Below are 22,659 nucleotides of genomic sequence, written 5' to 3' on the forward strand. Positions count from 1 at the left end.
TTCAAAACAAAGTGAAGAAAGCCCATTCACAAGCTTCCCACTTCAAATATACTTTAGATCTCACAATTCGCAAATTGATGGTAGGATAAAATAAAAACGTGGGATGAGATTTTAAATGTTTCACTAGTGGACACTGTAAACTGCAAATTAAAGGGCAAATAACAAAACTATCTTATAAAAAGCAAGCAAACAAAAAACAATGGAAAATTGAGCTTTCCAAAGACATTAAAATGTGCAAAATAAGAGAAACAATACAAACATAAAAAAGGGAAGATAAAATGGCTGAAGACCAAGTTGGAACACAGCTGAAGACAAAAGGTTCCAACATCTGCAGCAAATATTTAGAAGCAGTAATTTATACCATCTTGTATTTATTGCGATCATGTTTTGTACGCATTATCCTGCATGTGGCTTAGGCTCTGCTCACATCACTTTCAGGCCATAAGGTTGAGAAAATAGCAATAGATCAGTATATCTATATCACATGATATATTCACTAAATTTGTGTTAAAAAAAAGAACAAAAAAAGAAAAGAAATAAAAAGAAGCCATGATGAACCTTTTTATTTCTGCAATTGTTTTAGTAAATTAGCCAATAGGCAAATAAATTATACAGATCATCAACTGCAAATGACAGTAATTGGCAGTGTAGTTGACATTCATGGTGCAATATTACTGTGATTAGAAGTATTACAGCAGGGTGCACCATAAAAGTAGGCTGGACGTTGAGAACATAAGCCTTGGATGCCTGACGAAAATTACTATCATTCTTGACATGTATAAAGAAGGGGAAAGACCTGAAGTGTCATCTTTTATGGTTGGTCTTACAAGTTTTTGTTAATTAAAACACAAAAACAGCAAAAAAAAACTCCACCGATCAGAGCTGTGCTTCTTCACTAGAAGCGCTGTGTGATCTTATGACATTGCTTATGTCACACGCGATGGAACCGAGAAGGCAGAGACCTATTAGCTGCCATTGAAAGGCTCATGGGACATAAACAATGTAACGAGACTGCCAGGTAACATTACTTTTTTTCAGAGCAGAGCTAGCCCGAAATCAAGTATTTTTTTTTCATTAAGCACACAATGGGGCATTGAAAAAGGGGATGTCTAGCAGTGGGTGGACCCTTTAAGATGAGAATTCTCAACCTTGGTGCCAAGAAGGACCTGTGGCAGAGAACATGTCTGGCATAGTAGATGAGGTAGCAAGCTCTGTGAAACTTATTCTTTTCTTTGATTTGAACATCTAATACTTGGTCAGGGAACATCAGGTCAGATAGCAGGGGTTTTGTACAGAAAAAAAATATTTTTTTAGAAAATATCAAGTCATTTCCTTTTAGCTGCCTACTGAAAGTGTTTAGAGGTGGAGCAGTAAAGTCTAAAAAAATTAGAAAGATGAAAAACGATGGTCATGTGCCTTTAAAAGTTCAACATATGACAGTTCTGCCAAAATTGTGGCTATTAACATCGAAGGGGGCTAGTTAGGGGAAGTAGTATCCACTGGACTGGGTAAGGCAGAAAATTTACTGGTTGCGGGGAGCAAAGTGGGAATAGTTTGAATGTGTGTTCACCCAAATGTGGTTGTTAGTCAGTAACATTAGGAGTAAATGGGAAGTGCTGAGGTGAAGTTTATCGTGTTGGCCTTAAAAAGCCAAGATGAGTTGAAGACACTATGAAAGGAGGTTATGGGAATTGGCTTGTTGAAAGGGAAGGACTCTCATCCTGTAATATTTGTAGAGGGCTAAAGATGAGGACATAGGAGAGATACCTGGAGGTTCATGCAGACAGACTCTTCCCAGTCAGTGATATGGAGAAACATGGGCATACGTCTGTAAATTGAATTTGTCAAGAACATCTGGTATCCAAGAGTGTTGTACACTCCTAGAAATTGTCACGGATTTGTCCACTTGGGTAAGTGGAGTTGGTAATTGTGAATTAAAGTGGCTCTGTATAAAGACCCCAATACACATGAGATACCTGTTGGCCAGACAGTTATCCCTCTCAACTCCTTCATACAGAGGAACACTCTGCTGGCTTCTGCAGATACTGAGCAAAGCCTTGCTGTGGAGGCCACATTCCTAGTACTTAATTTTAGAACAATATATAGCTGTCCATACACAGTCTGACCATCTGCAAAGCCCCCCAAAAATGAGAGAAAGCACACTGTTTGAATCTTTAAAATCTATCAAACAACATGTTTGTAGGACCACAGACTAGCGTGCTTACAGCCACCCACAAGTAACTAATATACACAGATGGAAGTAGCTATAGGAACTACAAATTATATTACATTTAGGTCAAAGTTTTCATAAATGTAACTGTAAAATATTAAATATTATAAATAAATATAACCTTTAACAATGATTCACAAGTCTGTGCTTGGATTTCCCTTCGGTCTCCAACTGGAAATGCTACAAATGTTACACGAGATGAATCAATATGCTAGAAAGTATAATATTTGCCTTTATTCTGTGGGAACATAAGGTTGCAATTTAAGCCACTGTGGGATAGTGTGTTTTATACAAAATATAACAACAATTTATAAATTATTACACCTATCTCCTGAAATCTAAACAATTTTTCATGGAGATTTAAACCAGATGTAAAAGTAAAATACTTTCTAAACACTTAAGTCTCTAGCTAATATTAAAAGTGTGTAAGGGGTCAGAACGAGCAGCTTACACTTACAGGTTTTCAACATATATGTCTTTTTGGCCCACCATTAGGTATGTGCAATCTCCTGTGATGCACCTGCTGCACGGTTTAATAAGCTCAGTTTTTAGAAGAGTGAAGAATGGGAAAGGAAAGACAAGCAAGTTCTGCTAACAATTATACTTGAAATACCTAGACACTGCTGGAACAATCACAACTATTTACAAGTGTCGTTAATTTTCGGCCAGTTCTAGATTTAGTAGACTGGAGAGTCAAGGATTACATTGTATTTAATGGCCTGCATGAGTCAAGGCTCAATAGAGTCATCACAAGATAATACCTAACACATATGGAGTGAAAGATACAGGAGGACATTTCTCACTAAGTTTACTCCAATTTGTTCTGCAATTTTTGAAATCTCCTTGTTGTAAATGCATGTGCAAAATTTATCAAATGTTTTACATCTGAGACCACACTTATCACTTAAGCCAAAGAGGAGAAATAAGAAGATTACAAAGCTTCCAATTTTCACATGTAGTATTAATTTATGAAAAAAATTTAAAAAATGGTTACTGTAAAAGTCTCATTCTGGCGTTTTTTTTTTCTATTTTACTACCAGATAGTTATCAGTAACGTATGGTACATATGCTGTAAGTAGTAAAATACTTACTGGTTGCAGTCTTCTACTGTTTCTAGCATCATTATGGTCACTCAGGACTGCAGCGCTTACTGGTTAGAAATCGCTTTGCCACGACTCTGGTGTCTGGTATCCCGGGTGTCCTGTATCCCTGTTACTAACGCTATGGGTGCTCTAGCTATCCATGTCCCTGGATTACTTCTAATGGTGAAGACACCAGTGTCACGTACCTTCCTGAGATCCTGCATCTGCCCTTAGTCTGTTTCCATCCCCCCAATCAAGAGGGGAGTAGTAGTGTATGGCTATAAACAAATAAGACTAACTAGGTAATATGAACAGAGATAAAGGAAAATAGCAATCATACAAAAATGCACACACTAACAACAGAGGGAGAGGGAGTGAAGGATGGGAAAAACTAAAGTAAGAGGATTTATAGTGACGGGGTCTGTTCCGCAGGACTGGCGCATAGCAAATGTGGTGCCAATATTCAAAAAGGGCTCTAAAAGTGAACCTGGAAATTATAGGCCAGTAAGTCTAACCTCTATTGTTGGTAAAATATTTGAAGGGTTTCTGAGGGATGTTATTCTGGATTATCTCAATGAGAATAACTGTTTAACTCCATATCAGCATGGGTTTATGAGAAATCGCTCCTGTCAAACCAATCTAATCAGTTTTTATGAAGAGGTAAGCTATAGGCTGGACCACGGTGAGTCATTGGACGTGGTATATCTCGATTTTTCCAAAGCGTTTGATACCGTGCCGCACAAGAGGTTGGTACACAAAATGAGAATGCTTGGTCTGGGGGAAATTGTGTGTAAATGGGTTAGTAACTGGCTTAGTGATAGAAAGCAGAGGGTGGTTATAAATGGTATAGTCTCTAACTGGGTCGCTGTGACCAGTGGGGTACCGCAGGGGTCAGTATTGGGACCTGTTCTCTTCAACATATTCATTAATGATCTGGTAGAAGGTTTACACAGTAAAATATCGATATTTGCAGATGATACAAAACTATGTAAAGCAGTTAATACAAGAGAAGATAGTATTCTGCTACAGATGGATCTGGATAAGTTGGAAACTTGGGCTGAAAGGTGGCAGATGAGGTTTAACAATGATAAATGTAAGGTTATACACATGGGAAGAAGGAATCAATATCACCATTACACACTGAATGGGAAACCACTGGGTAAATCTGACAGGGAGAAGGACTTGGGGATCCTAGTTAATGATAAACTTACCTGGAGCAGCCAGTGCCAGGCAGCAGCTGCCAAGGCAAACAGGATCATGGGGTGCATTAAAAGAGGTCTGGATACACATGATGAGAGCATTATACTGCCTCTGTACAAATCCCTAGTTAGACCGCACATGGAGTACTGTGTCCAGTTTTGGGCACCGGTGCTCAGGAAGGATATAATGGAACTAGAGAGAGTACAAAGGAGGGCAACAAAATTAATAAAGGGGATGGGAGAACCACAATACCCAGATAGATTAGCGAAATTAGGATTATTTAGTCTAGAAAAAAGACGACTGAGGGGCGATGTAATAACCATGTATAAGTATATAAGGGGACAATACAAATATCTCGCTGAGGATCTGTTTATACCAAGGAAGGTGACGGGCACAAGGGGGCATTCTTTGCGTCTGGAGGAGAGAAGGTTTTTCCACCAACATAGAAGAGGATTCTTTACTGTTAGGGCAGTGAGAATCTGGAATTGCTTGCCTGAGGAGGTGGTGATGGCGAACTCAGTCGAGGGGTTCAAGAGAGGCCTGGATGTCTTCCTGGAGCAGAACAATATTGTATCATACAATTATTAGGTTCTGTAGAAGGACGTAGATCTGGGGATTTATTATGATGGAATATAGGCTGAACTGGATGGACAAATGTCTTTTTTCGGCCTTACTAACTATGTTACTATGATTTGCAGACAACAAAAACCTAGCAACAGTCTTCGATAAATCTATAAAACACCTTCTCAAACACCACATCAACAACTCCTGAACCATGCAGCAATGAAGCTAACTGGAATTTCCTGATTGTCAGAGTCCAATTTAAATAGGAGAGAGAAATGGCCATCAGTGAACAGCTGAGAGCCTTAAAGCAGGTACGTTTCCAGGAGCTCTCAACTGAGTAAATTAACCCCTGCACTGCTAAAAGAAACCTGCACCATTTAATATGAAGGTGAAGTGCTTCTAGTCAGTCCAGGAGTAGGAGAAATCAGACAGTGCGGTCTTCTGGCTTCTCTCTGTTGCTGCAACCCCGTGACGCACTGCTAACCCTTACTTTCAAGTCTATAAGAGCTTGTTCCACTAGGGTGAGCTGGAAAGACACAAGATGATAACTGAAGTGGCGCTGTGAACAGTAGCAGACGGCATCCGGTAAGTATATTACTACAACACTGAACATACATTACTGTTCGATAACTGATGATGAAACTTAAAACAAAAAATCACCAGAGTGGTAAATTGAAAATAAATTAGCATAACTGTCCGACATTTCAGAAATACACTATATTCTGCTAAAGATTAGGTGCATAACAGTCCTATTTGGCACATAAATGATAAATGTGGATCATAGTTTTTTGAAAATAGCATATTCACATTGCACTGCCAAAAAGCCGCAAAATCTTGCAAACAAAGTAAAAAAGGGATTTGGGAATACTAGTGCACACTGAAAGGACAAGAAAAGTGGTCTTACATGCGCACATCTCTTCATTTACGTCTATGTGAGCATATCAGCAATTTTAGGAAGAGATTTCATAGAAATACACTGCCAGCCTTTAGTTCATTACATTACGGAACAGAGCCCCCCGTTATTGAAATAACCTGACAGCATATAAAAGCGCATTAGATGCAATGTACATCATAGTGGTGTTGACAGTCATGCATAATTTGATCTTTTTTTACGTGTCAAAAAGAGGGTAAAAATATGTTTTAGTCAGGCTCCCACAGTGATGATCTCATATTGTCAGTAGGTGGAATATGCAAATTGCCTCTTCAGTGAGGAAGTGGACTTGAAGTCTAGCGCCACCTATTGGAAGTAGCAATCCCAAAAGTCAGTATCAATCCTATAACGAACCTTGCCATGCGACTTAGAATAAAAGCCAAACAGGAATTTCAATTTGCAGTGTTTCAGGGTAGTGCCTCTCGACAGTGCAAAGTATGAGCTCTGATTTCACTGTATGAGAAGCTTCTTAGTTGGATCTAAGGGGTAACGTTTCTCTTTGTGTAGAGAAACACGTCTAGCCTGGAATGCCATTTTGTAGAGACTTACAAGCCTTACAATGCTCCTCTGGGAAATTAAATATGCAAATTGCGCCAGTAGGCTGAAAAATTTAAAAGTGATGAACACGGCATGGATCCAAGCACCGCAATTATATGGGTACATTTTTGAACAATTATGTAGACACATAACACAACCAAACAGGACAAGATGCTTTGTCACTAGATCACCATGAATCATCAGCTGTAGGTAAAGTAGTAATACCATGCACTAGCAGAGCAATATGATGCAGAAGAACGTCGACTAAAAGTACACTGCTTACTCTGGTTATCTATAGTGCCTCCAAAGCAAATTCTTATTTGTAACGAGGAGCTGAGTTAAAATGACTTACAGAACTGTGGAGAGGATTGCAATGATTAAAGGTACATTGCGTGCTCTGTTAAGCACACATCTCTTGCCCCGTCCAAGCCTCTTGGCAGAAAATAATAGAGCGTAAAGTTAATCATTCTGGTCAGTGTTTTAGCTTTTCTTTTTTGCCACTGCTCAGTTTTTAAAGAACATTTTTCTCTTAACTTCCTAACTATTTACTCCTATAATCTTAGTGATTTTCTAATATACTTGCTTTAAAAATTCCCTACCGTTCCCTAACTAAACGGTCTAACAGCTCTTGTATTTTTTTTTATATTTCCTTTCTGATGACTATTCATGAGTAGGGTTGAGCGAAACGGATCGTTCATTTTCAAAAGTCGACGACTTTTGGCACAGTCGGGTTTCATGAAACCCGACCCGATCCCTGTGTGGGGTCGGCCATGCGGTACGCGACTTTCGCGCCAAAGTCGCGTTTCAATGACGCGAAAAGCGCCATTTCTCAGCCAATGAAGGTGGATGCAGAGTGTGGGCAGCGTGATGACATAGGTCTCAGTCCCCACCATCTTAGAGAAGGGCATTGCAGTGACTGGCTTGCTGTCTGCGGCGTCACAGGGGCTATAAAGGGGCGTTCCCGCCGACCGCCATCTTACTGCTGCTGATCTGAGCATAGGGAGAGGTTGCTGCCGCTTCGTCAGAAGCAAGGATAGCGTTAGGCAGGGTCCATTAACCCCCAAACCGCTTGTGCTGTAGCGATTTCCACTGTCCAACACCACCTTTTATTTGCAGGGACAGTGGAGGCTACATTTTTTTTCCTCAGCACTGTAGCTCATTGGGCTGCCCTAGAAGGCTCCCTGATAGCTGCATTGCTGTGTGTACGCCGCTGTGCAAACCAACTGCTTTTTTCAAAGCACAAATCCTGTTGTTCCTTCCTTTCTGCACAGCTATCTTGTTTGTTTGTCCACACTTTTTATTTAATTTGTGCAGCAGTCCACTCCTTGTTATTGCTGCCTGCCATACATTGCTGAGATTAAAGCAGAGAGATAGTAATTGTAGGACAGTCCCTTTATTTTTTTTATTTTTTTTTCGTTACATCTGTTCAAGCCACTTTCTGCCACAGAAAATATACTTTAATACAGTGGCCCAGATTTATTCACTAGTCTCCCTGAATAAAAAAAAAAGTGTGCAGATTAAAATTGGCAAATCTGCATCAGTGGCAGTCCTGTGTGTGGCATCTGTGTCTCATTTTCTAGCACAGAAAACATACAGTCTAACAGTGGGCCTGATTTCTTGCCAATTCTCCCAGAAATAAAAAAAATAAAAATAGTGGGAGATTAATATTGGCATTTGTGCTTCAGTGCCAGTTGTGTGTGCCATCTCTCTCAAATTGTGGGCCACAGAAAGCCTATATATATATTTTTTATTTTGGTTTTTAAATTCTCCCTAAAAAAAATAAATAGTGGGAGATTAATATTGGCATTTGTGCTTGAGTGCCAGTCGTGTGTGCCATCTCTCTCAAATTGTGGGGCACAGAAAGCCTAGTGTCTTTTTTTTATTTTGGTTTTTAAATTCTCCCTGAAAAAAAATAAATAGTGGGAGATTAATATTGGCATTTGTGCTTCAGTGCCAGTCCTGCGTGTGTGGCATCTGTCTCATTTTGTGCCACAGAAAACCGAGTGTGTAACATTGTGCCTGATTTTCCTTGCAGTCTGACCCACCTATAAAGGGATATCTAAATCTTACAGAAGTTTGAGTTCACCTTGTAAGTTGTTTTACAGTAACAAATACCGTTACTTTGGTTACGTTTTTAAAACAATGAAGAAGTCTGTTGGAAGAGGTCGTGGCCGTGGGCGTTCATTGCCAGCTGGTAATGATGGTAGTGGTGGTGGAGCATCAGGTGGTCGTGGGAAAAACAATATAGCACCTAAGTCTCGAGCTGTGGAGCCAGGTTCGTCGTCTGGCTACACAAGACGACGCTCCCTTTTCTGGGAGTAGGAAAACCGCTTTTAAAGCCGGAGCAGCAAGAGCAAGTTTTGGCTTTCCTTGCTGACTCAGCCTCTAGCTCTTTTGCCTCCTCTTCTGAAACTGGTAAATGTAAAAGCAGCGCGTCGTTAGTGGATGTTCACACTCAGGAACAAGTCGCTCCATTGTCCTGTTCAGCAAAAACAACAACAGAGAAGGATGCGTCAGGCGACACAATGGGTTACTCCATGGAGCTCTTTACACATACCGTTCCTGGGTTAGAAAGTGAAACAGTTAACAGGCCATGCCCATTACAAGTTGAATCGGACATGGAGTGCACAGATGCACAGCCACAGCCAGATTACTATGCTGTTCCTTTGACTCAGACCACCACATTGCCCTCGCAGTGTACTGATCCAGAATCAGACCCTGATGAGACTATGGTGCCCCGTCACAAACGCTATACCACCGGCTTACACGGTAACACAGACGAAGTTGCACATGAGATAGAAGAGGAGGTCATAGATGACCCAGTTGTTGACCCCGATTGGCAGCCATTGGGGGAACAGGGTGCAGGCGGCAGTAGTTCTGAAGCGGAGGAGGGGCCGCAGCAGGCATCAACATCGCAACAGGTTCCATCTGCCGGGCCCGTATCTGGCCCAAAATGCGTGGCAAAGCCAAAACCAGTTGGAGGACAGCGTGGCCATCCGGTTAAAGAAGCTCAGTCTGCAATGCCTGAAAAGGTATCCGATGGTAGAAAGAGTGCAGTCTGGCATTTTTTTAAACAACATCCAAATGATCAGCGCAAAGTCATCTGTCAAAAATGTTCAACTATCTTAAGCAGAGGTCAGAATCTGAAGAGTCTAAATACAAGTTGCATGCATAGACATTTAACCACCATGCATTTGCAAGCCTGGACTAACTACCAAACGTCCCTTAAGGTTGTAGCACCCTAGGCCAATGAAGCTAGTCAGCAACGCTACATCCCTTCCGTCACTGTAAGGCCACCATTTTCCGCACCACCTGCAGTATCTGTGCAGGTTTCGTTGCCAGGCCAAAGCAGTCAGGGTCAGGGAATCACCAGTTTCGTAGTAGGAAACACTGCTTCTAGGGCACCGGCAAGAATACCGTCTCCAACCGTCTCTCAGTCTGCCATGTCCACCGGCACCCCCGCTAGTTCCACGATCTCCAGCTCTCCAGTCCAGCTCACTCTACATGAGACTCTCATTAGAAAAAGGAAGTACTCATCCTCGCATCCGCGTACACAGGGTTTGAACGCCCACATAGCTAGACTAATCTCGTTAGAGATGATGCTCTACCGGTTAGTTGAAAGCGAAGCTTTCAAAGCCCTGATGGACTATGCTGAACCACGCTACGAGCTACCCAGTCGACACTTCTTTTCGAGAAAAGCCATCCCAGCCCTCCACCAGCATGTTAAAGAGCGCATCGTCCATGCACTCAGGCAATCTGTGAGTACAAAGGTGCACCTGACAACAGATGCATGGACCAGTAGGCATGGCCAGGGACGTTACATGTCCATCACGGCACACTGGGTGAATGTGGTGGATGCAGGGTCCACAGGGGACAGCAATATTGGGACAGTTCTGCCTAGCCCACGGTCTAGGAAACAGTTGGCTGTAGCCGTTCGCCCCCCTCCTCCTCCACCTCGTCCTCCTGCAGAAGCGAGAGCTCGTCCACAGACCACAGTCGCACAACCACTCCATCCGCAGCTGCCACTGTTGCACACCAGGTGTCCCATTATGGGGCAGCTACTGGCAAGCGTCAGCAGGCTGTATTGACTATGAAGTGTTTGGGCGACAACAAACACACCGCGGAAGTTCTGTCCGAGTTCTTGCAGAAAGAAACGCAGTCGTGGCTGGGCACTGTAGATCTTGAGGCAGGCAAGGTAGTGAGTGATAACGGAAGGAATTTCATGGCTGCCATCGCCCTTTCCCAACTGAAACACATTCCTTGCCTGGCTCACACCTTAAACCTGGTGGTGCAGTGCTTCCTGAAAAGTTATCCGGGGTTATCCGACCTGCTCCTCAAAGTGTGCGGACTTTGCTCGCATATCCGCCGTTTGCCCGTACACTCCAGCCTTATGCAGACCTATCAGCGGTCTTTGAACCTTCCCCAGCATTGCCTAATCATCGACGTTGCAACAAGGTGGAACTCAACACTGCACATGCTTCAGAGACTGTGCGAACAGAGGCGGGGTGTTATGTATTTGTGGCAGGATACACATACACGGGCAGGCAGTAGGATGGCAGAAATGGAGTTGTCAGGTGTGCAGTGGTCGAAGGTACAAGACGTGTCAAGTCCTTCAGTGTTTTGAGGAATACACACGGCTGGTAAGTGCAGACAACGCCATAATAAGCATAAGCATCCCCCTAATGCGTCTGCTGATGCAAAGTTTGACGCACATAAAGGAGCAGGTGTCTGCAGCAGAGGCAGAGGAAGAGGAAAGCCTTGATGACAGTCAGCCATTGTCTGGTCAGGGCAGTGTACAGGACGAGGTAGCGGGCGAACAGGAGGAGGAGGACGAGGAGGATGATGGGGATGAGTATTTTTTTAATGAGGAAGCTTCTCCGGGGCCACTGGAAATTGGTGGCGTGGCAAGGCCGGGTTCTGTTTTTTTGAGGGACACAAGTGACGTAGATTTGCCTGAAACTGCCCCTCAACCCAGCACAACCGCAGATTTGAAAACTGGAACTTTGGCCCACATGGCGGATTATGCCTTACGTATCCTCAAAAGGGACCCACGCATTATTAAAATGATCACCGATGACGATTACTGGTTGGCCTGCCTCCTTGATCCTCGCTATAAAGGCAAATTGCAAAATATTATGCCACATGAGAACTTGGAACAAATATTAGCAACCAAACAATCAACTCTTGTTGACCGTTTGATTCAGGCATTCCCAGCACACAGCGCCGGTGATCGTTCTCAAACGAGCTGCAGGGGGCAGCAGACCAAAGGTGTTAGAGGTGCACAAATCAGAAGTGGCGTTGGACAGAGGGGTTTTCTGACCAGGTTGTGGAGTGATTTTGCTATGATCGCAGACAGGACAGGTACTGCAGCATCAATTCAAAGTGACAGGAGACATTTGTCCAGTATGGTTACTAACTATTTTTCATCCCTTATCGATGTTCTCCCTCAACCGTCATTCCCATTTGATTACTGGGCATCCAAATTAGACACCTGGCCAGAATTGGCAGAATATGCATTGCAGGAGCTTGCTTGCCCAGCAGCTAGTGTGCTATCAGAAAGAGTATTCAGTGCTGCTGGTTCAAGATTAACCGAAAAAAAGGACTCGTCTGGCTACCCAAAATGTTGATGATCTAACCTTCATTAAAATGAACCACTCCTGGATTTCGAATTATTTTGCCCCACCTTTCCCGGCTGACACCTAGCTTTCCAATGAAAAGGTCTTACTTCTGGACTGCTCTGACTGTTTTTTCCAATCTCGTAATTTGCAGCAGCTGTTTGTCTAGCATACGACATGTTTACACCTCCCTAAATGGCCAAACTCCCCCCACGGGGCCGTGGTCTCGCCACTTGGCGCAAGCACCCGTGAGAGTGCCGTTTGTCTGAAGAGGTTGGTGTGCACGCTTTTGGTCGACGGCACTGCCACTGGGTCCCTCATAGTACAATAAAGTGTCTCTGGCGGTGGTGGCGCGCAACCAATGTCAGACACACCGTTGTAACATGAGGGGCCCTGGGCTTGTACCGCCGGCCACAAGACAGTTTCCCCCCCCCCCCCCCAAGCTCAAACAGTGCTCTACGATTTGCAAAATTCTCTCTCACAGCTCCACCAATGTTTAGTCTATGCGCTGACATCCTTCAATGCCTGGCACTGACAATACCAATGTGTTGACATGTATGATGCTACTTAAAATAGTCAGGGGCAGTGTCCTATATTTACACCAGTAAATACTTTGCGCCAAATTACTAGGTCTGAAACTCAGCAGAGGAGCCCACCCCTGTACCTAAGTATGCCACCCTTTTGTTTTTTGGTTTTGTTGTATTGCGAGACATTAACATCTATTTATTTTTTGGGAGTACTAACTGTCAGACACTCATTACAATCGGCCTCCGCTGACAACACCAATGCTGCCTGTGTACCCCTGCAAGATAATTCCAAGTGCATAGAGCCTACTTTTGTTATGTTAGGCCTACTAAGCCTGTCTGCGGTCCCTCCTTCCAATAGTCCTCCACTGACCACACCACTGCTGCCCGTGTACACCTGGAAGCTATTTTAAAGTGCCTACAGCCTACTTTTGTTATGTTAGGCCTACTAAGCCTGTCTGCGGTCCCTCCTTCCAATAGTCCTCCATTGACCAGACCACTGCTGCCCGTGTACCCCTGGAACCTATTTTAAAGTGCCTACAGCCTACTTTTGTTATGTTAGGCCTACTAAGCCTGTCTGCGGTCCCTCCTTCCAATAGTCCTCCACTGACCAGACCAATGCTGCCCTTGTACCCCTGGAACCATTTTTAAAGTGCCTACAGCCTACTTTTGTTATGTTAGGCCTATTAAGCCTGTCTGCAGTCCCTCCTTCCAATAGTCCTCCACTGACCAGACCAATGCTGTCCGTGTACCCCTGGAACCTATTTTAAATTGCATAGAGCATCCTTTTTTTTAATTGTAGGCGTACTAAGTCTGTCTGCGGTCCATAATTGAAATTGTCCTCCACTGACCAGAGCAATGCTGCCTGTGTACCCCTGTAACCTTTTTTAAACTGCATTGAGCCAAATTTTTTGTTTAAGGCCTACTACCTGTGTCTGTCTGCGTCACTCAATACAGCTGTCCTCCTCTTAAAAAAGCTGAGCGTCAATAGTCTGGTTTTCAGCCTATAGGAATTTGAAAACTGCATTGGGGCTACTACTTTGGTAGGGCCTACTAACGGTGTCTGCCTCTCCAAGGTGTTCTCCAGGTTGCCTCTCCATAGCTTCGATCTTCTAGCTCTCGTTTAAGTAGTTGTTGAAAAAACACTGCATTAGGCCTACAAGTTGGGTCTGGGTTGTAGAGACGGTGTCAGCCGCTCCAAGGTGTTCTCCAGGTTGCCTCTCCATAGCTTCGATCTTCTAGCTCTCGTTAAGTAGTTGTTGAAACAACACTGCATTAGGCCTACAAGTTGGGTCTGGGTTGTAGAGACGGTGTCTTCCGCTCCAAGGTGTTCTCCAGGTTGCCTCTCCATAGCTTCGATCTTCTAGCTATCGTTAAGTAGTTGTTGAAACAACACTGCATTAGGCCTACAAGTTGGGTCTGGGTTGTAGAGACGGTGTCTTCCGCTCCAAGGTGTTCTCCAGGTTGCCTCTCCATAGCTTCGATCTTCTAGCTCTCGTTAAGTAGTTGTTGAAACAACACTGCATTAGGCCTACAAGTTGGGTCTGGGTTGTAGAGACGGTGTCTTCCGCACCAAGGTGTTCTCCAGGTTGCCTCTCCATAGCTTCTATCTTCTAGCTCTCGTTAAGTAGTTGTTGAAACAACACTGCATTAGGCCTACAAGTTGGGTCTGGGTTGTAGAGACGGTGTCTTCCGCTCCAAGGTGTTCTCCAGGTTGCCTTTCCTGAGCTTCTATCTTCTGGCTCTTGTTAAATAGTTTTTAAATGGAACAACTGCATTTGGCCTACTAGTTGGGTTGTGGCCTACTAACAGTGTCTGCCGCTCCTTGCTGTTCTCCTGGTTTCCTGTCCTGAAATTCCATTTTCAGGCTCTCGTTAAGTAGTTGTTAATGTTAGACTGCATTTGGCCTACTAGTTGGGTTGGGGCCTACTATCGGTGTCTGCCGCTCCTTGCTGTTCTCCTCCACTGAACAAAGTTGTGCCGCCTGTTTACTACTGTTGCCAATTTTGAACTGCATTTAGACTACTTACTGATTTGGGCCTACTCTCTGTGTCAGCCTCTCATTACAGTTGTCCTCCACTGAACAAAGCAATGCCCCCTGGTTAGTCCTGTTACCAATTTTGAACTGCATTTAGCCCACTTTATTCTTTGGGCCTATATCTGTGTTTGCTCCTCATCCTGCCCATTGCCCAGCCAGTGATAGATGAGTCTGCTGGTACATTGACCCATAACGCAACATTCCCCGTGCACGCTACACAGCAAGATTGTGACCCTGCTCAAAGTCAGGTTCCTCTTCCCGCATACCATACCACCTTACACGGGGACAAAGAGGAAGGTGCAGATGAAAGTGCAGGTTCCTTCATCAGGTGGGGGGAGGAATACTCGTTGGCGACGTCACTGGCACAGGGCCCCTCATAGTACGCAAAAGTGTCGCTGCCGGTGGGAGGCGCCCCCGAATGTGCAAACACACCGCCGTACTTTGAGGGGCCCTGTGCCAGTGCCAATGCCAACGAGTGGGCCCCCCTGCTTGCTCAGGATCACAGCACTTGCAAAGTTGAAATACTTACCTCTCCCTGCTCCACTGCCGTGACGTGGTCCAGATTTCCTGGGCCCACTAAATACTTGAACCAGCCCTACCCCCCACAACTTTAGCCAAATAATCCCCAATTTCCAATGCCTTACTATTATTATAAGGTAAATTAAGATTGACAAGCTTCAGTAACAAGAATGTATGTTTTTGCCATTAAAATGGGCACTGTACATGTTTTCCTGGCCTCCACTCACTGCCGACTATGCTCCCCCATTGACTTGCATTGGGTTTCGTGTTTCGGTCGATCCCCGACATTTCGCGATAATCGGCCGATTCCACTCGACTCGACTGTTGAGACAGTCGGGTTTCGCGAAACCCGACTCGACCCTAAAAAACTAAAAGTCGCTCAACTCTATTCATGAGTGTCACCAATGCATGCTGGGGGCAGAGGCTGCGGTCCTTGTCACAGTCCCAGCACCCCGTCATCAGTGACGCTCGTTTCAGGGGCTGGTCCCTGCTCGGTCCTTGAGTGTATGCCTTGTGCAATGTCTCCCCCAGTACTCTGTGCGATGTGTGCAGTCTGGTCTTTTGTCTGCTTACATGAACAGTAATAACCCACCAGCAGAGCGACTGCACAAGGGAGACACTCAGGGACAGAGCAGGGACCAGCCCCTGAAACAAGCGTCACTGATGATGCTTCATTTCAGATTGGGGCTGTGACTATGACTACAGCCTTTGCCCCCTGATGACACTTTGTTTCAGGGAGTGGGCTGGGGTTGTGACCATGACCGCAGCCTCTGTCCCTTAATGATGCGTTGTTTTAGTATCCCAGCATGCACTGGTGATACTCAAACGAATCATCAGACAGGATGGAGACGTTTATTCTCAGCGAGGTAAGGCAAGTTTAGGACCTGGTATAAGAGAGATGCCGTAAAAAGGCTACCAGGTACACATAAAATTGGCCATTTTTATGCGCTAAAAGCTCTCATTTTTCATATTTCTAGTGCAGTAATGCAGTTCAAATTTCGTGTTTTCAAGTTTGCATGTTTTAGCGCTGCAGTGTGCTGCCTTATTTACTTAACTATATACGAGTTGGCGACTCTAGGTTCAGCACCTGTTCACACTGAGTCTATGTTTGGATGTGCAGGTCAGGTTTTTGAAATGTATTCTCTAGCCTTCTGATCGTGCACTCCGCCTCCTAGCTTCAGGTGTTTTAATTACAGCAGGTCCAATACCCCTCCACAGAGAGAGGGAATTTTAGTCTAAGAAGAGGTTTCACATGCACCCATTCAGATGGAGACGTTTATTCTCAGCGAGGTAAGGCAAGCGTAGGACCTGGTATAAGAGAGATGCCGTAAAGAGGCTGCCAGGTACACATAAAATTGGCCATTTTTATGCGCTAAAAGCTCTCATTTTTCATATTTCTAGTGCAGTAATGCAGTTCAAATTTCGTGTTTTCAAGTTTCATGTTTTAGCGCTGCAGTGTGCTGCCTTATTTAGGCTACGTTCACACTAGCGTTGTGCGCCGCTGCGTCGGCGACGCAATGCACAACGCACGCAAAAACGCGGCAAAACGCACGCAAAAACGCTGCATTTTGCGATGCATGCGTCGTTTTTTGCCGAAAATCGGACGCAAGAAAAATGCAACTTGTTGCATTTTCTTGGTCCGACGCTTGCGGCAAAAAAGACGCATGCGTCGCACAACGCAACAAACAAAAACGCATGCGTCCCCCATGTAAAATATAGGGGCGCATGATGTGTGCGTTGCCGCTGCGTCGCCCGACGCTAACCAGACGCACACTAGCATAACGCTAGTGTGAACGTTACCTTACTTAACAATAACTGTTAGACAGTGTATTTAGGGAATGCTAGGGAATTTTTAAAGCAAGTATATTAGAAAATAGCTTAGATTATGGGACGAAATAGATAGAAAGTTAAGAAAATAATTTGCCTTCGGACCACCCCTTTAAGTGAACCTATCAGCTGATACTGTACATGCTGCCCACTGTTTTTTTTTAATCATAGCCAGAATTATCTTCCTAAGAATCACATGCTACTGTAAATTTTCTGTGTGACTGGACCAAATAGCCTAGTCTTTACTTTGTACAATCACCAATGACTCCTAGGCACTCATGACATTTTTGCCACTTCACCACTTCTCCTTCCTTAGACCACCTTTGGTAATAGCCACTGCATAGTGGTAATACCCCACAAAGCCGGTTTCAGAAATGCTCCAATCCAGTCATCACAATGTGGCCACTGTTAGGCTACGTTCACATTTGCGTTGTTGTGAGTTGCGTCGGCGACGCAACGCACAACGCATGCAAAACGCATGCAAAAACGCATGGTTTTGTGACGCATGCGTCCATTTTTGGCTTGCTTTTGGACGCAAAAAATATGCAACTTGCTGCGTCCTCTGCGCCCTGACGCTTGCGCCACAAATAACGCATGCATCACAAAACGCAAGACAACGCATGTCCATGTGCCCCCCATGTTAAATATAGGGGCGCATGACGCATGCGTCGCCGCGCCTGCGCCCGACGCAACGCTAATGTGAACGTAGGCTTACAGCTGCATACTCTTGCCCGTTATTCTGCTTCCATTACATGAACTGAATGTTGACCTGCTGCCCATTTTACCCCACACCTTCTTGTGTGCTATTGTCAAGAGATGATCAGTGCAATTCACTTTACCTTTCAGTTTTCAGGTTACGGCTGATTAGTGAATATATTATATATTTATACTATTAGGTTAAACCAATTATAGAAAATTTTTATAGATTTGTAAACCTAATACAAAAGGAGGCCAAAGACATTTTTCTGTAGGATACATAAAATATTAGTTTTCCAAATACGATTATAGCAACGTCAAGCCAATGTAGCACATGATATAACAGTGATGTTTCCAAATGCTTCACATTAAACAATTTGGTTTGCTATTACATTCCATCTGATAAACTGCCAAATTCTTTGAAGGCAAATCATAGATTCACACAATTGTGTAATGCACTGCTATTTATGAGGTTACCATATGTGAAATGAGGACTCATACCCTAAATGCAGAAAAACTGGAAGTGTGAAAGTATACAACTGCTCTCAACACTGAAAAAGCTATAATGAGGTGCAAATTAAAGAGGGATCGATGAAAAAAATCCAACCATTTCTTTCTACCCAGTTATGGGTAAGGATAGTGTTGTGCAAAGGACAAGGAAGAGCCAAGATTAAAGGAAACACACAAGTGACTGAGGATCAGACGCAGCTGTCAATGTGAGGTCATTGTAGAATGCTTGGCCAAGCGCACAAAAAGAATTCTACTAATCATATACATATTGGCAGAAATGACTATATAGTTAAGAAACTAAGCACAGAGCAGAAGAGGTATCAGAGTGATAAAGAAAATTATCAATACAGCTCTAATCTATAATTTGCCCACATGTTATATTACTTGTTATATAGCAGCTATACACTAGCTTTATAAAATCAGGTGTTAATTATTTTTAGCTAAAAAAAAAACAAAACATAGGCCTGCAGACCTCCATGGAGTGTTCTGTAAGATGCCTCTTCTAGAAAAGATGCTTTGGCAGAATCCAGACAACTTTACGTCTGAGACCAAATGATTCTTGAAAACTAATGCTAATTTATTTGTACACTCTCAGAATCCCTTCTACCTCTTAGGCTGCCGTCACACTAGCAGTATTCGGTCAGCATTTTACATCAGTATTTGTAAGCCAAAACCAGGAGTGGAACAAATAGAGGAAAAGTATAATAGAAACATATGCACCACTTCTGCATTTATCACCCACTCCTGGTTTTGGCTTACAAATACTGATGTAAAATACTGACCAAATACTGCTAGTGTGACGGCAGCCTTGCAGACATAAGTTCCCTACACTGTGGATGCCGCAGCCGCTTTATATAACACCACAATAGCTGCAGCTCTTGAATCGGTTGCCCATCTCACACATACCAAATCTCGCAAAATCAACAGACAACCCTGGCACACCAGCTTGACCAAAAAAACTGAGACAGGCTTCTAGGGCTGCTGAGCGGAGATGGAAGAGATCCCACTCCAACCAGCACTTCATCACATTCAAACAGTCCCTCACTACTTTCAAGGACACACTGACCACAGCTTAAAAAAATAAAAAATAAAAAAACTACTTCACATCTCTCATATCCTCTCTGTCTCACTGCCCTAAACAGCTATTCAACACCTTCAATTCTCTCCTCCGTCCCCCAGCACCTCCTCCCTCTCCACTTATCTCAACTGAAGACTTTGCCTCATTCTTCAATGATAGCATTAGAGAAACCTTTGGCCTACAACCCCTCTTCCTAACTTCTCAGCCCTTCTCCTCCAAAACCAGCTTCTCCACTATTACAGAAGACAAATTTTCCACCCTACTCTCCAGATCACATCTCACCACCTGTGTACTTGACCCAATCCCATCCCATTTCATCACAAACCTCACCACAGTCTTAATCCCAACCCTAACCCATCTCTTCAACCTATCACTAACAACTGGTGTTTTCCCATCAGGCTTCAAACATGCCTCAATCACACCCATCCTCAAAAAGCCCTCACTTGACCTATCCTCTGTATCTAGCTATCGCCCCATATCACTTTTCCCCTATGCTTCAAAACTACTGGAAGAACACGTTCATTTCGAACTGTCCTCCCACCTCTCTTCCTGCTCCCTCTTCAGTCACTTACAATCTGGATTCCAGCCGCATCAATCCACTGAAACTGCCTTAACTAAAGTAACCAATGACCTACTGACTGCCAAAGCCAAGCGACACTACTCTGTCCTCCTCCTCCTGGACCTTTCCTCTGCCTTTGACATAGTGGACCACTCCCTATTACTACAGGCCCTCTCATCTCTTGGCATCACAGACTTGGCCCTATCTTGGATCACATCATACCTAACAGACGGGACATTTAGTGTCTCCTACTCACACACCACCTCCTCACCTTGCCCCCTATCTGTCGGTGTCCTGCAAGGTTCAGTCCTAGAGCCCCTGCTCTTCTCATCTAAACCTTCGGCCTGGGACAGCTCATAGAACCACACGGCTTGCAGTATCACCTCTATGCTGATGACACACAGAGCTACCTATCTGGACCAGATATCACCCCTACTAACCAAAATCCCACAATCCAATTTCCAGGAAACTGTTCATGTAGGAATGCTCGGACCTGACACCCAAGATGGTGCACCACCATATTATGGGTGTCAGGTTCGAGCATTCCTACATGAACAGTTTCCTGGAAAGTGGTTTGGTCATTGTGGGCCAGTTGAATGGCCATCAAGGTCACCCAATCTGACCCCCTTAGACTTTTTTCTTTGGGGTCAGCTGAAGGCAATTGTCTATGCTGTGAAGATACGAGATGTGCAGCATCTGAAACAATGGATACTGGAAGCCTGTGCAAGTATTTCTTCTGTGGTGTTGCTATCAGTGTGTTAAGAGTGGGAGAAGAGAATTGCATTGACAATCCAACACAATGGGCAGCACTTTGAACACATTTTATAAGTGGTCATAAACTTGTAAGTAACTCATAAGTTACGTTAAACCAAGCACACCATTGTTTTTCTTGTGAAATTCTCAATAAGTTTGATGTGTCACACGACCCTCTTCCCACTGAAAAAATGAAGTTGGATCCAAAATGGTTGACTTCAAAATGGCCGCCATGGTCACCAACCATCTTGAAAAGTTTTCCCCCTCTCACATACTAATGTGCTACAAACAGGAAGTTGATATCACCAACCATTCCATTTTATTTAGGTGTATCCATATAAATGGCCCACAATGTACTTCTTTTTTATGTATACCCTTTTCACATGTAAAGCGCCATGGAATAAATGGCGCTATAATAATAAATAATATTTTATATATATGCTTAATAATTACTGATGTGCAATATTTTGGGTTTGGATATGTGCAATGGCCCTATGTCTGTGAGCCTGAAATTCCAGATCAAGGGAGAATATACATCGTATGTAGAGAAAGCTGGATGAAATAGAAAATCCACGAAAGCTGGGTTTGTTCAGTAAACTTAGTTTACAGAGTCTTCAATAAGCTATTTTTTTCCAGGCCTGCATTTTAAAGCAAACCGATTAGCCCAGATGCCATCACTCTGCCCTAACGGGAACATTGTACAAAACCCATAATGGAGTCAATAAGAATGGCAGGCCCACTGCAACCCTTACAAGCATCCAGCTACAAAATTAGGTCAAAAGGCTTGTAACATCATTTATGGTAGTTGTGACAATTAGAAAATCAATGAATAGCAAAAAAAAAAATCTATTTTTTTAGGCACAAGAGGAAATCTAATACATGTACTTTATGTTAAAGTGGAATGGAATTTAAAAAAAGTTTAAGATACAGTCTTTCAGAAGTCCCTCTAATTATATCAGAGACCACCAGTTTCTGTATCCATAACCAATATCTTTTGCTGACCGCTACTTCCGGCTCTCGACAATACCACAGGACTAATATAAGAAGGGAGACTAGGAGGGTAAAGGTATACATCATCCCATATCTGTACAGATCTAAGACCACAAACTAATCAGACATTGACAATTATCTCATAGCTAGTCGGACATTGTAAGTTCTTAGTGACCGAATTGGTCTTATACATACACTTGTCAATAAGTCACAATGGACACAAAAGGAGGTCATATTTCCTATATTTCCCATCTCTGTTCCCATACGGGACTCATGTTGAATGGCATCAGGAATAGAAAGTTTAAAAAAAAACTGCACTGAAGAGAGCTTAGGAACATGGACCAGCAGCAAGGGAAAAGGAAAATTGGTCAAAATTGCCCGTGATCCTCTGCCACTGTAAGCGATACCACCAGTGTGATGGTTCTCTGTTGAAACTACAGTGCATTGACAAAGTGATGGTAAGCAACAGGGAGAAGAGTGGTAATTGGAGCCCAGATGGATTTTATTTTACCAGATATAGACTGGGCTGTGTCTAATGTAAATTACATAAAGGTTTGTCTTCTATGACTGGGATGTGTTGGTTCAATCGTGGTAGCAGTCCAATTGCACTGGCATATTTAGCTTTAATTATTGTTAATTTTTCAAATTTGTGCTCAGACATGTGGAGAATATCTAAAAATCTAAAAAAAGACAGACACCTGTAATCCAAAAAAAGGTAGTAAAAAAAAAAGAGGAGACTGGAGCACATGTATGAAAAAGGTGAATATTTGAATGGATACGTACGGACAGAGGAAGAGAATATGGACAATTTAACAACACATGGTTAGTCAATTGAGTGTAACCACTGAGGTTCTATATGCTGGATGGTACAGTAAATATTCTTTGTTGGAGGGCTCAATGTATATAAGAGGGTATGTGGGGGGCTCATACCGTACTGTATACAGGAGGCTATGTGGGGTTCATACTGAATAAAGGAGGCCATGTGAGGGACCATTGTATACAGAGA

General features: G+C 43.4%; 1 protein-coding gene across 4 annotated transcripts in view; it reads right to left on the bottom strand.

Moving 5' to 3' along the window:
- METTL25 (methyltransferase like 25) overlaps positions 1 to 22,659 on the bottom strand; it is a 354,554-nt gene that overhangs the window by 171,339 nt on the left and 160,556 nt on the right. The gene's annotated exons all lie outside the window — the stretch shown is intronic.

Source organism: Ranitomeya imitator, chromosome 4, assembly GCF_032444005.1.
Source record: "Ranitomeya imitator isolate aRanImi1 chromosome 4, aRanImi1.pri, whole genome shotgun sequence".
Lineage (NCBI taxonomy): Eukaryota > Metazoa > Chordata > Amphibia > Anura > Dendrobatidae > Ranitomeya > Ranitomeya imitator.